The sequence below is a fragment of the Pinus tabuliformis genome, chromosome 9 (genome assembly GCF_031772625.1).
Source record: "Pinus tabuliformis cultivar Carrire ecotype Pingquan chromosome 9, CPIR1, whole genome shotgun sequence".
NCBI lineage: Eukaryota > Viridiplantae > Streptophyta > Pinopsida > Pinales > Pinaceae > Pinus > Pinus tabuliformis.
The window spans coordinates 469,690,735-469,710,296 of record NC_142307.1 but is presented as its reverse complement, the minus strand read 5'-3'; positions in this window follow the sequence as shown (position 1 = coordinate 469,710,296).

The window sequence follows — 19,562 nt, the reverse complement described above, 5'->3', positions numbered from 1 at the left end:
GTAATCACATAGATAGGAAAGTAAATCACTGTTCTAGAAGGTAAACACACAAGTAGGAAAGAAAACCACTATGATGGAAAGTCAACAAAGGCAGGAAATTAAATCACTCTTGCTTGAAAGAAAACACACAAGTGAGAAATAAAAAGGGTGACTTGATCGATTTGACTACTCACTCCCAAACTCTATAACATGAACTGATTAGATATTGAATTGCCACCAAACTATAATATATAAATATTAACTCAACATGCTAAATTGAGGTTGATATTGTAAAATCTAGAAAACATAATGAATCAATGCTTAATTTGATCAACGGATAATGTTAGAAATAGAGTAAATTACTTAAAAAGTTGAAACAAACTTATTAATTAGGAAATATAGTAAATTTCCAATGAGATGTAATAGTTTGAATAATTAAGATGTGACATCTCCTATGGGTTAATTCCCCTTGTAAACATTGTAAATAATTCCTTGTAATTATGTAGCCATAAATTAAAATGGCTTAGAGAAAGGGACATGGATTCCAGAGTTTAATGAGGGAGATTGCTTGAGGAAGTTGGTTGTTTAAATATAAGTCATGGGCTGACTAAGTGGGTTTAATGGGTTGATTTTGTATTAAATTCAGCCATAAATGAAGGACATGCCCATGTTATTTTTTGGAAACAATTACAAGGAAACAATAGGACAAATGATCCATGTGGATATTGGTGGCCACCCACCTATTCCACCTAGATCTCCTGTCGGTTTCATTTGTTTCATTAATTATAGCAACATTTACTATTTTTAGTAGTCTTTCGAGTTCTAAATTTCCGGAGTTGTTTTGACCCCATAAACGACATTTGTTTACGTCCACGGCAACTATCCAAAAATCCTATAGTAGTTGAATATATATTTTCAATGAGGTATCATACCAGCCAAACAAAGATCATATGACCAAGTTATGATCCCGAGAATTTGGCTTCCCAACTAACCCTAATGGAGCCCACAAACTCTTGGTGTTCCATCTCCTGGGGTTAGGGTTTCAGTTGTTTAGGGTTTCCCTTTGTTGTTTAATAATAAAAATTCCCTTGAGCCTCATGGTAAAATAGTTCAGAGGTATGTAGCCACCACATATATTCTCAAAGATAAGCTACCATTGCCCGAGCTAGTTTATTTCCATTTTATTTGGAAACATTGTTCAATTATTTGATATTAATGAAATGAATATTTATTTCTGTTGCATATTTGTGTTTATGTTTATATATGTATTCTTTCATGTTCCTACATAAGTCTAGATCATTGGTATTAGAGCAGTCTTCTCTTTCTTTGTTTTTCATTACATGTCCCCAATGAGGTCAGGGCATAATGAGTTAGGGCTCGAACTGGTTGAACCTTTGTAAGACCAGCCTCACAAACCCCGATGGCCTCCCATGGTAGAAGAAAAGAAAGATGAGAGGGAAGGATATCCTTTCAAAATATTGCTCAAGGAAGCCATTCAGAGACAAAGGAATGCGATGATGGATAACTTTGCCCAAGTTCTATGGCTACCCACAAGAAATGCATCTTTATCCAATAGCCACTGTGGAGGTGCCACTCCTTTTAAGGTACAAGTCAACTTTGACATTCCCATATTTGAAGGCTAGATAGATACAAACGCCATAAATAGATGGTTAATTCTGTTGGAAGTATATTTTTCAGTTCATGACTTTTCCAATTGAGAAAATATTACTTTTACACCCCTCAAAGAAACTCCCTGTGTCAAGGACTAGTGGGAAACCTACTGTGTATAGAAGGCTGAGAGGGAGACCTCACTGTTTTCATCCTCACCCACATGGAATTATTTCCAAGACACTATTAAGGAACAATATTACCCTGTCAAGAGCTATGAAGACAAATAAATGAAATGGACCATGCTATGGTGGGGAAGGGACCAATATGTGTCGGAGTTCACAAATATTTTTTATACCCTTTGTACAAAGTTTGGTATCAAGTATTTTAAGTGGAATTTTGAACTCAAGTACCACAACTATCTACACAATTACATCTAGGATGAGATGGATTTCCTAGACATCTCCTCACTTAGCACCGCCTATCGATACATTGTCAAGATCGAACAAAAATTTAAATTGAAAAAGTGAGACTTTAGATCTAAGAATTTGAAGCAAGGGAAAGGCACCCCCAAACCGCAGAACAAAGGACAAAGTCAATGTGGGGTGACCCAGGACAACCTGTTGAATATGCATGCAAAGAAGAACACCACAAAGTCAAAGAAGGACACGGGGATATGGTGTGAGTTTCATAAGATCCCCAGTTACAACACAAGTGAGTGTCGAGCCAAGAAGTCACTGGTGGCCGAGCTAAAGGCTTCTAAATCAGATGCATGTTCCAACTTTGAGTCAGAACCCGATACTGGGAATGAAAAAGGGAAGAATATTATTGATGCAGATCCTAGTGCCGTAATTGTCACAACCAAGATCCAGAAGATTGAGACTGAATATCTAGAGGAGGGGGAGCTTCTCCTCCACTCATAGATGTGGTTGAAAGGTTCTCAATTGCAGTTCATTATTGACAACGGAAGACAAAAGAACCTCATTTCAGTAGAGGTCATGAAGTGTTTGGTCCTACTGACCACACCACATCCATGATCGTACACCATTGGGTGGCTTCACCAAGGATCAGATCTTTGCATCATCAATAATACTGCCTTCCCTACAACATCTAGCCCTTTACAGATGAGGTATTGTGTGATGTTTTTCCTCTTGAAGTTTGTGATGTATTATTAGGCCAATCATACTTGTGGAAGTGTCACATTGTGTATGATTCTAGGCCTCACACTGTTATTGTTTCTTTAGGAAATAAGTTATACAGGATACCAAAGGTAGCAATTCCTACAATGATATATGTGATCTCTGCTAAGAAATGTAGTAAGATCATTTCCCAAACCAGGAAATTTGTCTTCATTATGGTTCATCCTTAGGGAAGCAAGAATATTTTGGCCACATCCACAACCTCCAGATATGGCTCCTACAGATGGCAGCAACAGATGGACAAGGTCGTGGAGGATTATAGGGACATCTTCACCTCACCCATAGGGGTAACCCTACACTGTCAGGTCAAGAACTCCATCGATCTGATGTTGGGTGTGCCGCTACCCAACAGACCAATCTATCGATTCTCTATTATGGAGAACGATGAAATTAAGAGGCAGATTCAAGATTTTTTGCAGAAAGGGCACATCATGCCAAGTTCATCACCATGTGGGAGTCCAATCGTGTTGGTACAAAAGAAAGGCGACACTTAGATACTTTGTATTGACTATTGAGCACTGAATAAGATCACTATTAGGAATAGATATCCAATCCCACATACTTATGACCTTTTGGACCAACGCAAGGGGGCCAAATATTTCAACAAGATTGATTTGGACTCTGATTATCACCAAGTAACAATTGAACCCTCTGATGTGTGGAAGATTGCCTTCAAATCCAAGGAGGGCCTTTTCGAATGGTTGGTCATGCCTTTTGGGTTGACGAATGCCCCTGCAACCTTCATGAGGCTGATGGATGACATCTCGCAACCCTTCACCAACTCATTCGTGGTAGTGTATTTGGATGACATCCTGATCTTCATCTAGAATTTGGAAGAGCACATGTACCATATTCGGTAGGTCCTCCAAACCGTATGACAACACAAGTTGTGTGCAAATTTGGAGAAATGCACTTTTGTTATGACCCAGTTACAATATCTAGGGTACATCATTTATGAGAGGGGTGCCAATGTGGACTGAGCCAAGATACAAGTTATTCATGTTGGGTTTCTATCATATCACTTAGCCTTTGAGTCGAGTAACCAAGTGCAGAGCGAAAACAAAGTTATTCTAACTTGAATCCCAACAAAAGGCATTTTCCAAGTTGGAGCATCTCCTACGCTTTGCACCAGTTCTCACATTACCAGACATGCAACAACCATTTGAAATTGAAATAGGTACCTATGACTATGCTATCAGGGAAGTTCTTACTTAGTAGGGGTATCTAGTGGCATATCACGGCAAGACACTTTTAGACACAGTTTGAAAGTATCTCGCCTATGACAAAGAGATGTATTTCGTGGTGCAAGGCTACCGAAAATGGAAGAATTGCATTCTGGGGAAGGAGACGATCATCCACACAAACTAATGACCCCTAAAGTTCATATAAACACAAGGAAAGTTGCAAAACAATCACCATCAGAAGTGGTCCACATATATGTAACAATTCTATTTGAGCATCAAGTATAAGAAGGGAAGCACCAACAATTTTGTAGATTATCTTAGCTAACCATCAATTATGGTGTTGACCACTGTACTCGACTCTTGTGGATAGGATACTCTGGGGTGGCTGCATCTTTACAAGAGTGATCCAAAATTTAGCAACACGTATCATATGCTCCTAGAAGGCAAGCAAGTTCTATATTTTCACCTCCAAGGAAAACTATTATGCCACCTAGGACACCTTTGTGTTCCTTCAAGCAAGCGGGACAAGATTATTTTGGAGGTGCACTACAGTCGGGTTGTTGAACATTTCGAAGTAGAGAAAATAGTGGAAGTGTTGCAAAAGTATTTTAATTGGTCAAACCTTCGACAAGATGTTGGTAAATACATTAGATCCCGCACTTCTTGTGTCATTTCCAAACAGATGATCAAGAAGAAAGTCCTATATACTCATCTTCCTACTCTTGGTCAACCTTGGGAATCCAGATCCATGGATTACATGTCGAGCCTTCCTTCTACTAAGCATGGAAATGACTGCATTTTTGTGGTCGTCAACATATTCTCTAAGATGGCCATTCTGGCGTCTTGCAAGAAAAGTATCAGAACAGAAGCCACTACTAAGATATTCTTTGAATGAGTGTGGGTACACTTTAGGATCCCACATTCCATTATCTCAGATCGATATAGTAGGTTCCCAAGTACATTTTGGTCAAGCCTTGAGTCGATGTTAGATACCAAGCTCACTAAGTCCACGACCTTCCACCCCCAAACTGATGGCCAAACTAAGGTCATCTACAGGATGATCGTGCACATTCTACGTATGTACAACTCAAAGCATCCACACACATGGGATGAAATCATCCCTTATCTGCAACACAACTATAATAGATCTCTCCATATTTCAATTGGACACAACCCCTTTTAGGTGGGATTAGGATTCCAACCACTATTCCGATTGATGTGGCCATACCATTTGCAGCTAACCAAGCAGATTCAGATCATGTCTAGTCCGAAGCTGAAAAAGCTAAAAACTTCATTGAGCACATTTATCACATCCACTAGTAGTTCCATGACATATTGGTGAAGCAAATTCTAAGTACAAGCAACATCATGATCAACAGCGAGTGCCACACAAGTTCTAGGTGGGCGACAAACTTTGGTTACATTTGCAGAAGGAGTGCCTCATTGGAATCCACTACAAGATTCACCCACTTTGATATGGATTGTAAACCATCACCAAGGTTTTAGGGGACAATGGCTTTGAGATCAGCATTCCACTATTCCTTGGCCTGCACCCAGTATTTAATGTGGACCAACTACAACCATATTTTCCCCCATTATTGGACACATCCAACGTTGTTGAGAAATTGACACCAACAGAGCTCAACCCGAGCTGTATCAAATAGGCCAAAACTGAAAAGATAATGAACACACAGATCAAGAACACTCACCAGTAAAGGATCTAGCTATATCAAGTTTTTAAAGTAGGCCAACTCCTCCACTAGGGAAAGTGGTTCACCTGGGACCAGGTTCAACAAAAATTTCCTCACCCCAAGGAGGCTCTGCACACAATGGGGACCATTTCTTCCTGGGGGGAGGACTGATCCAGTTGGATATTAATGGCCACTTGCCTATTCCACCTCGACCTCTAGTCATTTTCATCATTTTCCTTAATTACAGCAGCATTTACTATTTTTAGCAATTTTTCGGGTCCTGGACTTTCGACGTTGTTTTGACCCCCTAAATGGTGTTTTTTCGAGGTCCGCAATAGGCCCTTTACCATAGGTATGGAAAATTTTCAAATCCTATAGTAATAAAAGAGATATTTCCAATGAGGTATCATACATGCTAAATGGAGATCATATGATCAAGTTATGATCCCGGGAAGTTGGTTGCCCAATTAACCCCAATGGGGCCAACAAACTCTTGGCATTCCATCTCGTGGGGTTAGGGTTTTGTTTGTTTAGGGTTTCACTTTGTTGTTCAAAAATAAAAAGTCCTTTGAGCCTCATTGTAACACAGTTCAGAGGTATGTAGTCGCCACATCTCTTCTCAGAGATAAGCTACCATCACCCGTGCTAGTCTATTTCCATTTGGTTTGTAAGCATCTTTCAATTATTTGATATTAACGAAATGAAGTTTTATTTCTCTTGCATATCCGTGTTTTTTTTTATATTTGTATTCTGTCGCATTCCAACATAATTCCATATGAACAAAAAATTAATGGAGCATGGGTTGTGCTAGCTATGAGGAGGGTCTACACAGACCCACAAATATATATGGATGGTTGGTCAGTTAGAGTGAAAAGGAGTGGAATTTGAGATGCCCCTATTGAGGAATGATCATTCAAGATCCATATGAAAAGGTAGAGAAGGGGAAACATGGAAAAGGGGGATGTCAAGAAGCTCTTTGGGATCAAGCTTATTTGATGAGGGGGCAAAGAAGAATAAGAGGACTAGGAGAATTAAGGGAGAGAGAAACTATGATGATAACACAGTTGAGAAACCAATGAGGTTTGTTGGATGATAATAAAAAAACATAACTTTGATGATACCTCAATTGATAAACCCATACGGATTGTTGGTTGATAGTCATAGAGTAAGCTCAGATGATAGTCCAACTAAGAAACCTAAAAGGGTTGCTGGTTGATAATAATTGAGGAGTGGGTGTGCCTTATAGGGATGATAAATCCACTGGAGGCTATGTTGGTTGACAAATTTTGAGAGGTGGAGGCACATGGTGTTATTGATTTAATAACACCTGATGGTAGTTCCATGGGGTTGGGCTGAGAACATAGGTGGAAGTTCCACTAAGAATTTGTTGGAGACCGCACTCTTATTCCTTCAAAGGTAACACAACTGATAAAACCTCCTTAACATTAACCTTTTCTCTTTCTCCACATCTAAATTAAGACTCTTTATGTATAAATCCCCAAATATTTTCGAATTTTGTATTATAGGTTTCTCTATATAAAAGGAAGTGTTCCCTGACTTGTGTGAAATTTTTGAATAGTTGGTTGGTGAATGCAGTGTAGCCTTGAGACACCTTGTTTCAGATGATGATATTGGTTTCTTGAATATATGATGGTTGTATATGAGTGAAGTGGTTCATTTTCTTCCTTTATTTAGTTTGATAGCTAGTGGGTGAAGGTGGTGTAGCCTTGGAATACCTTGTTTCAACTGATATTGCCAATTGCTGCTATGAAAGCACTTCTCCTCAAATTCTGGAATATGGATAGGGGGTGACAATTGCAAGAAAGATCTAGCTACAACTTGTCTAAGGTTGAGTGGAGAGTTATAGTCCCAATCCCAGTTGCTAGACTTATCTTATAAGATATGTATTTCCCTTAGGCTCTTGTTTACCTAAATATTATGCATAAGTTTAAGGTTCTGATGTAATTCCTTGTTAATGACATTTCTTGTGTGAATGGATGATGTTATGTCATATGTTCATGAATTTTAGGTATATGACTAATTTGATGTTCAATGGCTAAATAATGTTGAGGAAATGTTTTCTTTATTGTGTGTTTTCATGAAAGAATGGGTGAATTCTAGTATGTGATATTTAACTTGTTTAATGCTAATTTCAAGTTCGCAATGTCATAAGAATTTATGCATTGATAAGTGCTGGTATATAGATTGAATGGCTTGATTTTGAAATAAATGACTAAATCCTTGTTTTTAAATAATTTTTTATTTAAAAATGATATGGAATCCTTTGTATACCAAGCCTTGGCACCATTGTATTAAGATCAATAAGGATATCTTATGGCCTAGCTACAACCATGTTTATTTGATTATACATATATGCCAACACAAGAAAAACCCTAGGAGAGATAGATTAGGTATCATTTATATGTATATATATCTATATTTATGTCAATTCGAGCCCGTGTTAAGCTCAAGAGAGATAGCGACAGCGTGACATATAATTGTATATGTGCCCAAGTGTGTATATATGTATGCACAAAGACAAGGGACTCACCCTTTGTTAAGTGCATGGATAAACCTAGGGATTGGGCACAACTAATGGCTATTATGTTCATATCCTTGTACATACGTATGTCACATGAGTTAAGGTTCATAAGTTGGAAGACTTAAGCCATAGCCTATTTGACAAACCGTTATGAACAAGCACTATAGTAGAGAAGTTTTCAATATATATATATATATATATATATATATATATATATATATGGGGGGGCGAAAACTCAAAATTTCTCTGGTAAGGGGGGCATATGGCTAGGAGCTAGACTAAGGGCTAGAACACTAGGTTTTGTAGTGATTAATGACTACGATGAGTTGTTTATTAGACCTCTATGGTGAAATGAAGACCCCGCTCCCTTATGATGTTAGCGGGGAGGAGGGAGGGTCTGCAATGGACAATTCCATTGGATTTCAGTGTGTAATAAGGTATGCCAAATAAAAGGGGTATAACCAACTCTGAAACCAGGAACACAAAACCCCACTTGTGATGTGGTAGGGGTCTGCATTCAATCTCGATCATTGAATTGTAATCCCATCACCATTATTTAATAAAAAGGGTAGATATGGAACCCCAAATCTCTCTAGGTCATGAGGAGCCCATTAAGAGGCCATCAAGTTGCAACCTAATGGTGCCTAACAATCGTTATACGAAGCATATCTAGACCATCAAATATATCAAGGTGAATCTTTGTGTTAACCCTATGAAATTTCAACACCTAACAACATCATAACCCTTTGATCTACTAATCTCCATTGTCATCAAAACGAGTGGTTGATTGGGGGGTAAGGGTATGAGCCGATAATGTGAACTAGGCTACGTGGGACATGGACCAAGGGGTGACGTGGTGCCACATAGGTGTGACACATGGCACTTGTATTTTGTTTCTCAGTTGGTCCAAATAAGCTAACAATTGATGATACATGCCACCCCCAGAGGGGACCATGTGGCTGCATTGATATTAGCATGATGTCACCCCAGGACGAGAGGTTGGCAGATCGTGACTCGGTAGATAGTCAAGAGCCTGAGTTAGTCAAGAGGTTAGTAGGTTATGGATTGGGGATGTGGGAGTGTGTCATATTGGGATTTTTTCAAAAAAGGGTCGATCTTGAACTTAGCTCAGTCTGGTGACATAATTATGCCACGATGGAATCTTTTACTGAGGTGGACACCTAGTGTGGTGGGGTCGCCACGTCGGCATTACGTGGATTCCATTTGGAACCTCCTTGTTGTTATGGCTAGAAATTGAATGACGAAAATTTGAAGGGCCATAAATTTTGATCCATAAGTTGAATTGAGGAAAAATTTAAAATCATTGGAAAGGTCTCAATGAGATGAACATAATGGCACTATTGGTTTTGTTTTTTGAAAAGATTGAATAAGAGAAAAAAATTAGGCACATTTCCATCACTGGACTTTGGAGGTTGGGTCAACAGAGTAACTCCCTTGTTCTACCCTTAGTAGTGGCTAAGGATAGTAGGGGGTATGTTACATAAGAAATAGAGTATGTAATTCGATTAACTAATTTGTAATAGATATTATAAAATACCCTAGCAAAATACAAGAAGCACCTAGCTAAGGAGGGGGTCTTACCTCCTTAGATGAGGCACTTTTTATACGTGTAGAAACATACCTACACTATCAACACATGACATGCATAGGAAATGAAATGGAACCAACGATAATTTTAATGAACAAATTATAGAATTACAACAATCTTCTCTTCATTTAATTACCCTCTACTACTACTACTACCACCACCACCACCCTAGCTCGAGTAGATAAGAGTATTCATACAATGATTCAATCTCTCAAATTTATCATGAAATTGAGGAACAACCATGAGAGACTTTGATTCTTAGGTTGTTCTCCTTTTTTACAACGACATATCAAAAACAAGGAAAAACCAGACATTTATTGACTCACTCAATCACTATGACAAGCAACAGGGTGGGTCAAATCTATTATGGTTAGGATCTCCACACTGGATGACCAACTATCCTTGTCATTTCCTCCATTAGGTAACCAAATGGTTGATCTCTCCATTGGGAAAATCGTGTTGATAGTTGTGCATTTGGTAGTTGAATAATATTTTGATACTACAACTATACATGAAGTTGTAGTAGGTAAGGAGATGCTATAACCGATTCCATGGTTTGTGTGCTAAGGTGTTGCAACATCGATACTCAACAGTGTTGCAACATCAATGCCCCAATATGTTGTAGCAGCGGCACTCAACTGTGTTGCAGCATTGATACACAAACATTTTGTGGAATTGGTCCTCAATCATGTTGTAGCATTAATACTCAATTGTGTTACAACATTGGTACTAAGTTGTGTTTCAACATCAATACTCAGTGGTGTTGTAATGTTAGTAGGGTGTTGCAACAACATGAAGTTGTTGTAGTGATAACATACCAGAGGTGTTTCAACAATGTTATCTGGTGTGCTATAGCAACAAACTTCTTCAAATCCTTTGTTTTCACCTACAAGGGTACCTCTATGTGATCCATAAACTATTGTGGATATTCCACTGGATAGTTCATCACAACAAATCTAATAAATTTATACTAAAAATATGAAATATATACTATGAGGGATATTTTCCTACTCTTTTGGATTTATTAAGTTATTGTTTCTATGAATGTAATATAGAAAATGTAGAAAATGGAGAATAGGAAAAAATCCAATCACTCACAACCATAATAACACAAGATATGACCTGGGAAATCCTTTTGCGAGAAAACCCAACTAGAAGGTGAGGTTGTTTTTATCTATCTTTCTTTAAATGTAAATGGATGTAGGTACAAAGAAGTAAGACTTGCAACTCGTGGGCTAGTATAATACATAAATCCTCTTTGTTTTCTCTCTCCCCATACACCCTCAAGTACTTTATTCATGTATGGAAGAAAATGCACTTGAAGAGAATGAAACACATTTTCCTCCTATTGACCTATTTATAACATAGCTATCCTACTAGTGGTTAATTTTGACTCCTTCAAATCTTAACTAGAGTTAAAATATCACATTTTCTAGAGTATTTGTCATGATTATCACATGGTTAAGCCATTTTCCATGAATAGTGAGGGTTTAAATAGCACCTTCTCGAATCATGGTGGTCAAAACAAGAAGGTCAACTTCTAGGTGGCATAACATTTGCTTGTGGACTATGTTTGAGGCAATTCTTGCACTATTGGAAAGGTACCTATGTGTAGAATAGTGTTAAGGATGCAAAAATTATGTAGAAAATATTTTACCCCCCCACCCCCCAAAAAAAATACCGTTTCATGCTTAAACTGCTTCCAGAATGTTTAATACCCAATTTTCCAAACTAGGACCCATCGGTAAAAATGGCCCTATCAGTTGATTCTGCCACTTTTTCCACTTTAAAAGCATCATGATGGATGAAAAATAATATAAAAATCCAATTTTGATCAATATTAGACTATCTGAAGTATTTCTCATAAATTATCATTAGTTAGCATAAAAAGAAGATTATTTCCTTGATACATAAGAATGAACAGTAAAAGTAACATAATCAGATAAGTATGGTACCTTGGTCAAGAATATATCATTGTAAGTAAAATGGGTTATAATATGGTAGGGAGGTGGGAAAAATGTATAAAAAGGTCATAAGTGGTTGTTGAAAGAAGGCCAATTTAGGTGCCCTTCATCTCCCCCTAGTAGAAGGTTTTGTATGCCCCCATGCAACTAGATAGTCAACCTAAATCAAAGTGAGAGTAACCCCTGTAGCAGTTTCTAATGTTATATTCAAACTCCCCTACATCGGATCTATAAAATATCATGGATATTCCACTGGACAATTCATCACAACATATCTGATAATATTATGCTTAAAATATGAAATTCTACACGATTATAGTTTTAATAAATTTCTAGGTTTGTAGATTTTACTGTAAATAGTGCATGAATATGAATGGAAATTATACAAAAAATAGAAAAATTAAAAGTAAAATATCACGAACACATAAGACACAATATTTTATTTGAGAAACACTTTCAGGAGAAAAACCCAGCCAGAAGGCGAGATTGCTCCACTCTCTTTCTCTATCTGGAATTATGAGTGCAAGTACAAAGAAATATGGCTTATGGCCCGTGGGATGTTATAGTGCAAAAATCCTCTTTGTGTGCTCTACCTCCTATACCTCTTGGCTTTTTTTTCTCAGCTATGTAACAAATGCACTCAAAATAATGGAATCCTTTTTCCTCCTAGTGGCCTAGTTATAACACAGCCCAATAGCCCACTAGTGGTTAGGTTTGAGTACCTCAACTCTTAAATAAAGTTACAATATAGAATCTTATAGAGTATATTACATCATAATCACATGGATAGCCCCTTTTCCATGAATAATGGGAGTTGACGTGGAATCCTCCTGAATTATGGGTGTGAAAACAGGGAGGTCAACTTCTTAGAGGCATAATTTTCGTATATCGAATCTGATTGATGTGATTCTTGCAATGTTAGAAATATATCTGTGTGTAAAATCACGTGAAAAGGTGCCACACTAAATAAATAAAAAATCACCCCCAAAAAACATTGTTTGATGCCTCAAAATGCTCCTAGAAGGTTTCAGACCTTGTTTTGCCAAGCTCGGTCCCACCAATAAAAATGGTTCCATGAGCTGATTCCTCCACTTTTCCACTATGAATGCATTGATATGGATGAAAAAATATAATGATCCAATCCATATCAACATCATAGACCATGAAATATCCCTTTCTCCTCTCAATTCTCTCTAGCAGTCACCTCTTCTTTCATAGTCATGCTATAGTCAACCTGATATTTTGGTGTTGGTAGAAAAAGAATGGAGTAGTGAAACATGAAGCCTATCCATTCATTCCCATAGCTCTCCATGCATATAAAATATTGGTGCACTCCTTCCAAACCTTTGTAATATTGTTGTGATTGAATGGATCCTTTCAACACATATCTTCTATGGCCTATTTTCACCATTGAGCACACCCTTCTATAACTACCTTGGAAAAAAAGTTAATATATGCCCTATATTGATGAATAACTTCTCATTTATTTTAGGCCATGAACTCTGCATGTCGACAAGATCTCACCCAACTAAAGTGTGTGATGGAAACATTCTTGGGGTTATAGTACTCTTCTCTTATCCATAGGTTATATCTATAGTTTTTCTCAGCTACTTGGTGAGCAATTATCTACTCATCACTATTGTTTAGATATGACATAAAGGCTCTCAATTGGACATTCCCAACAAAGTGGTTATGGTTCTATTCAGGATCATGATGTATAAAAATATTATGTTGGTATGATTCACATAACAATTCCTTTTCTTCATTGGTAGTGTCATAGTAAGCCTCCAAGATGGTACTAAGTTGGAGAAGTTATCTCATAAGGCTTTCTAGTTATCAGTGCTTTCCTCTAAAACATGAGACACTTTTATTGTATATAAATGATATAGATAGGGGATGGTGCCCTACACATTAGTGTAGACTCTACTACTAATCCAATATGTATCTTCCCATTTTCCAGCTTATCCACCTTTCTTTGTAACTTGGATGATTTATCTACTTCTTCTTTCATCTCTTTCTTTTATTGGTCCCACTTAGCCCTGTGGGCTTCTAGTTGTTCTGCCTACTTTTCTTTAAGGCTTTTGGTATATTTGGTGATGGTATCCTACTGGTAGCATCCCCTAGCCATAGGATGTGATCATCTTTTTCCACTTATTATCCTTGACCTTCCCCCATACATCTTAGATGTCTATTTGACAAATTTATCATCTATCAATTTGGCCTCTTTTTGAGTGGTTGCCTCTTGTAACTCAAGTTTGTTTTCTTATATTTAAATATATATTTCTTAAACATAGGTTCTCTCTCTATGTATTTATCCTTGAAATGGATCCCTTTCCCTTAGTTGGTTCATTCTCATCCTTTTTTTCATTAAGGAACCCTCTTACCTGGCCAAGACAATCTCCTTAAAAGGTTTCATAGCCTTCAATCTAGCCTCTAGGGTTTTGACCTAGTGTTACAACAACTTATTATTATTTTCCAATATTTTATTTCTTCTAATAATAAATGAATGGACATGTGTAAAGGAAAATGTACCTATATATTTCTACTTCCTTTTGGCCTTGTATTTTCCTTAGGGCTTATGCAAAAACAATGATTTATTGAGTTGCAACTGTGTGTTGTAGTTCTATCCTATTTTTGGTGTTGTTACCTCTCCTTCCCCTATCTACTTATTTTTATTTCAACCTTATGTAGAAGAGCCTTATTTTAAGCTGTCTCCTCTTGGTTATTATATAGTATCAGGGGTTTTCATCTCCTCTTCCATGATCCCTACTAGTTCTTATGTTTCAATAGGCGCCTCTATCTCTTCCTCCATTACCCTATTGGTCCTTATGTGTCAGCAAGGATTCTCACTTCTTCTTCCACTACCCTTGTTGGTTCTTGTGTTTTAGCAGGGTTTTTCACTTCTTCTTCCCCAATCCCTAATAGTTCTTATGTTTTAGCATGGGTTTCAACATTCTCTTCCATCATCCTTGTTGGTTCTTATGTGTCAGTAGGTACGTTTGTTGACACTTATTGCATTATTTCCTCTATCTATGTTTTATTAGGTTGGGCCAAGCATTCTTTTTTCGACTATATTTTTCTCCTCCTCTTGGGCATGGCCACATGTAAGGGTCTCTTAGCCATGTACTAGATTCTTTTGGTTGGAGGTAGAATCCCTGTGATCTCAAGCTTGTTATTATGATTATCTCTAGCTTCTTCTATCCATTATGGATCTATTAGTACATTAGGTTTTATAATGAAAACCCTTGTCGAGGATGTTTCAAGTGTTGCAACAACTACCGCTGTTGCAAATGCTTCAAGTGTTGAGGTCGTAAATGATTCAGGGGTTTTAGCACCCACTTCATTTGCTTCCTTTGGTTTTGTAGCAAGTGCCTCTTCCAAGGCTGCCTCTGGCTCTAGCATCCTTACTAGTTCATCTAGGTGTGACCTACCTGTTGGAGTGCATCCACCACCACTAGATTGATGAGACAATGGTGCTAGAGGGAGCCCTTTGGCCAACAGGATTTTTGGACGCTGGTGGTTTCCTATTTTCATGCCTTCCATAGGAAAAATGGCATGTTTTTCTGCCTTTGATGCCTCAAATGGTCCAATAATTTTAGATGCTACCAAGACACAATTGCATGTCATATCTCATAAGTAAAATACCTCTTAATGAATATTTCTACATCATCCCATCATGCTGGTAGGGATTTTTTATTGAAGTTATTACCCATCTTCACTAGCACTTCACCTGTTTCCAAGAATTCTTAAATCAATTTTGGTCACAACTTCTTCTAGGAGTACCATAATTCTCCCACTCACAACAACCTTGATATGGAAAATATGGTTTCTTCATTTACAAAAACTATTTTCCTCCCACCATTTTTCTATCGTTCTACAAGTTTAGAGTGAATTCAAGTACAATGTTTTCATTGTATCCCAGTAGTTTGTGTATAATATGGCATGAATGTGGTCATAGGCTTAAAACAAGAGGGTCTTGGAGGATTCTCAGTGATTTAATGAGGCACCCATGATGCTTGGTTGATTTTAGACAACCTATCAGTCGCAATGTGGATGATTTTTTCATTATGAGAATCTCTAATGAGGGTAGCGAAATTATGGATTAATAATCAGTTTATGTCATAGGGTGTGGCAGCAATGGAGTGTTATGGTATCTAAGGGTCAATTATGTATGAAAATCATTTCAATATAAGTGTGATCATTCCAATTTAATGTTAGACATAATGTAAGGAAAGTCATACTTTAAATTCTTACTATGATTTGGTGGATTTTACTAGGTTGGAAATAGTAAGAATGTCACATCCGATCCCCTTTTGTGATTTCATCTATGGAATAAAGAGTGAATGTAATTACTATTTAGTTAATTTGTTGCACCAATTACCCTAAACCAGTGTTGTAGCAACAACATTGAATGGTGTCACAACCACAACCATTTTGTTGATTCTGTTGAAAGGTGTCATAGCATAATCACCAAGTTAGTGTCTGCATGAAGGAATTGCAAGATTATGTTGGTTTTTTCCATGGAATGTGTCGTAGCACTATATTGGTTCTATCCATGGAAGGTGTTGTAACACTGTGTTGTAGCCACAAGATGCTAATGTTGTAGAAATGGTGTTAATTTCCTCTTCTATATCACGAGAAATTTTGAATAGAAAAAGCTTCAAGAACTTGCAAATTACATGGACACACAAGTTTCCTCCTTCTCCTTCTTCTTCTTCTCCTTCTCCTTCTTCTTCTTCTTCTTCTTCTTCTCCTGCTTCTTCTTCTCCTTCTTCTTCTCCTTCTCCTTCTTCTGCTCCTTCTTCTTCTCCTTCTTCTTCTCCTTCTTCTTCTTCTCCTTCTTCTTCTTCTCCTTCTTCTTCTCCTTCTTCTTCTTCTCCTTCTTCTTCTGCTCCTTCTCCTTCTCCTTCTTCTCCTTCTCCTTCTTCTTCTCCTTCTTCTGCTTCTTCTTCTTCTTCTTCTCCTTCTTCTTCTTCTTCTTCTTGTTATTAGGTCATCCTTCATTGATCCTTATTAAAAATACTTCCTTTGATAGGGGTTTGTAGTCAAAGCCTATGCACATTTTCCATCATTGGATTCTTTTCCTTGTCAATGGTACAATGCTAAATGGACCTATTTGTTGGAAATAATACTGAGAGGGGGGTCGGGGGGTGAATTAGTATTTACAATTCAATAATATTTCATTTCCCAATCAGATTTATATACGCTACTTCAGTGAAGTGAACTTGTGAGTGATTAAAGAAACTAGTGTATGCCCAGAGAACTTATGATTTAGTTAATTTATCATGTGTTGATCTTTAATCAGTGCATCAGTATCTTATTTTATAGTAACTATGTGCAGTAATAACAGAATAAACCATCACACATAAGCAACACACATGAACACCAAGATTTAAAGTGGAAACCCAATGTGGGAGAAAAACCACCTGTTGTTGTCGTCTCTATCTTCTTAATATAAATAAAATTGGTTTACAATCTTGTACTAGTGCAGAGTCATACCAATATGCAGGCACCCACCTGCAAAAGGCTACAACCTTCTCTCGTTTCCTAGCTTCTAGTGGAAGGGAGCTACAACCCCCTAGCTCTTGTACTAGCCGATATGTTTACTATTACCTAGGCGTCAGCCTACAAAATTCTATGACCTTCTCTCTTCATCTAGGGACCACGTTTCATTAATTTTCAAACTGGATGCTCCTGGTACACAACAACATAATATGAAGGCCTCGTTTCATCAAATTTTCATGTTGGACCCATCAGAAACTTTGAAGCTCAAAATCTATAATAGTAAATGCATCAACTAACAACCAATCAATCTGATCAATTAGATCACTGTCATAGGAACACTATGTTGAACCCAGAAACCTGCATCATCATTCAAAACTAGCTGCAACCTCAAAAAGCATACATCAAAATGTATACGCTACTTTAATGAACCAAACCCACGTGTATACGCTTCTTCCTGTAACAAAACCTGCGTATACCTCTAGAATAATGAATCATACAAACTTTTGAATCAAATCTGTACCAACTAGTAATATTCTGAACATCTACTGTCAATTTACAAAGATCCAGACAGTCAACAAAAAAGATAACCCTTCTCACTTAATCAATCAATCAATCAGACACAAATTCCTTATGCATTCAATTTTACTTTCAGATCTAATAAAACTTCATTAACAGACAGCAGTAAAACAACATCACTAATCAGATAGATGATTCATTTCTGAACAACAAGCTTTTCTTTTGCATATGCTACTTGGAAGAGTCAAATCTGTGTGTATAATCGCCCTTACCAAGGCGAACCAACATATAGATCTGAAAATATTAACTTAAAATTTTGTTTCTATTCCATACTTCAAACATACCCATATCATGACATTTAAAGAATAAAACATACGTAAGCAATCAGATCTAGCCCAGCCAATATCAGATCATACAATGATAATTCATTTCAGGTATCATGATTCTGATCTAACATTGTATCCAAGGTGCACAAAATATTTCAAATCATATCATAATCATAGCCCCTGCAACATAAAATATACTTCAGATAGAAGTATTCCTGAGAACTCACTTGCACACTTGGTCCTTTGATCTTCTCCTCCTTATATAGTTTTCGGCTTTTCTCAATATCTCAGACTAAAACAACACTTAGAACCTATGGTATTCTTGGAGGGGATCAAATAGTCATTACTCCACTCAATATTGTGGGCTAATACCATGGTATTGACCCTTGGTATTCTTTAATCTTGAATTTCCTTGATTTTCCAACCTATATGCTCTTTTCCTCTTGTGAAAGTGCATGTATATGAAGATGCTCTTTTTGTTCTGTTAACCCGCGTGTATATGCTTATTTGTTAAAGTGAACCTACATATAAAGCTTACAACATCCTTTTCCTTGAACTTCTTGATTCTGATTAGTAGACCCTTGTTCCAACTACCTGTTCTTCTGTACCAGTGTCATGTTACTTCTGAATTGACCTATTACAATGAGAGTTTCCTTTTATCAAATCTGAGATGACCTGTGAGTGAATTGCCATCAAGCACAACACCTGTACCATAATGCCAATAATCTTGCCCTCTGGACTTAATGGCAACCATATGGGTGCTGATTTCTTCAAGCTATTGAACTTGTTATGGATATCAAGCAACACCAAAATTCTCTCCCTCTTTGACATCAAGGGCAAAGGGTGGACCAAGATATTCTCCCTCTTTGAGATACACTATGTTGTCCATGCTCCCCCTGAGTACATGCAAAGTCTACAAAGATATTTTTAAGAAGAATAACATGAATCTATAACTCAACTATGTGAGTATGACCTTCCTATCACCCTTGACTCATACATACATCAATCACCCAACCAAGTGGGGATATACCAATCGTTTATACATTGCTTAAATATAAAAATTATTACATCATCCTTCCCATGCATAGTGGGGAAACAAATTACATCATATGCCCAATAGGACTCATTTGAAAATAGACTATGAAAGAAGGTGACATATTACACCGTAGATCTTTACATGACCTATGCAACAATGAATATCCGAAACCATAGCTGAAATCAACAACCATAATGCCAACAATGCAGAATGTTTGTGAAGGCTAATGCTCCCCCTGAACCTTTGCTATTGTTTTTCTATCAAAAAAACATATACGCTCCTTCAGACACAGAAATTTGTGTATATGCGTGACTATCTTTCATGAAACCGTGTATAGGAACCCTCTTCTAAAAACTGTATTTAACAACGGGATGATGCAGAAACTACTCCCAGCTTTTGTCTG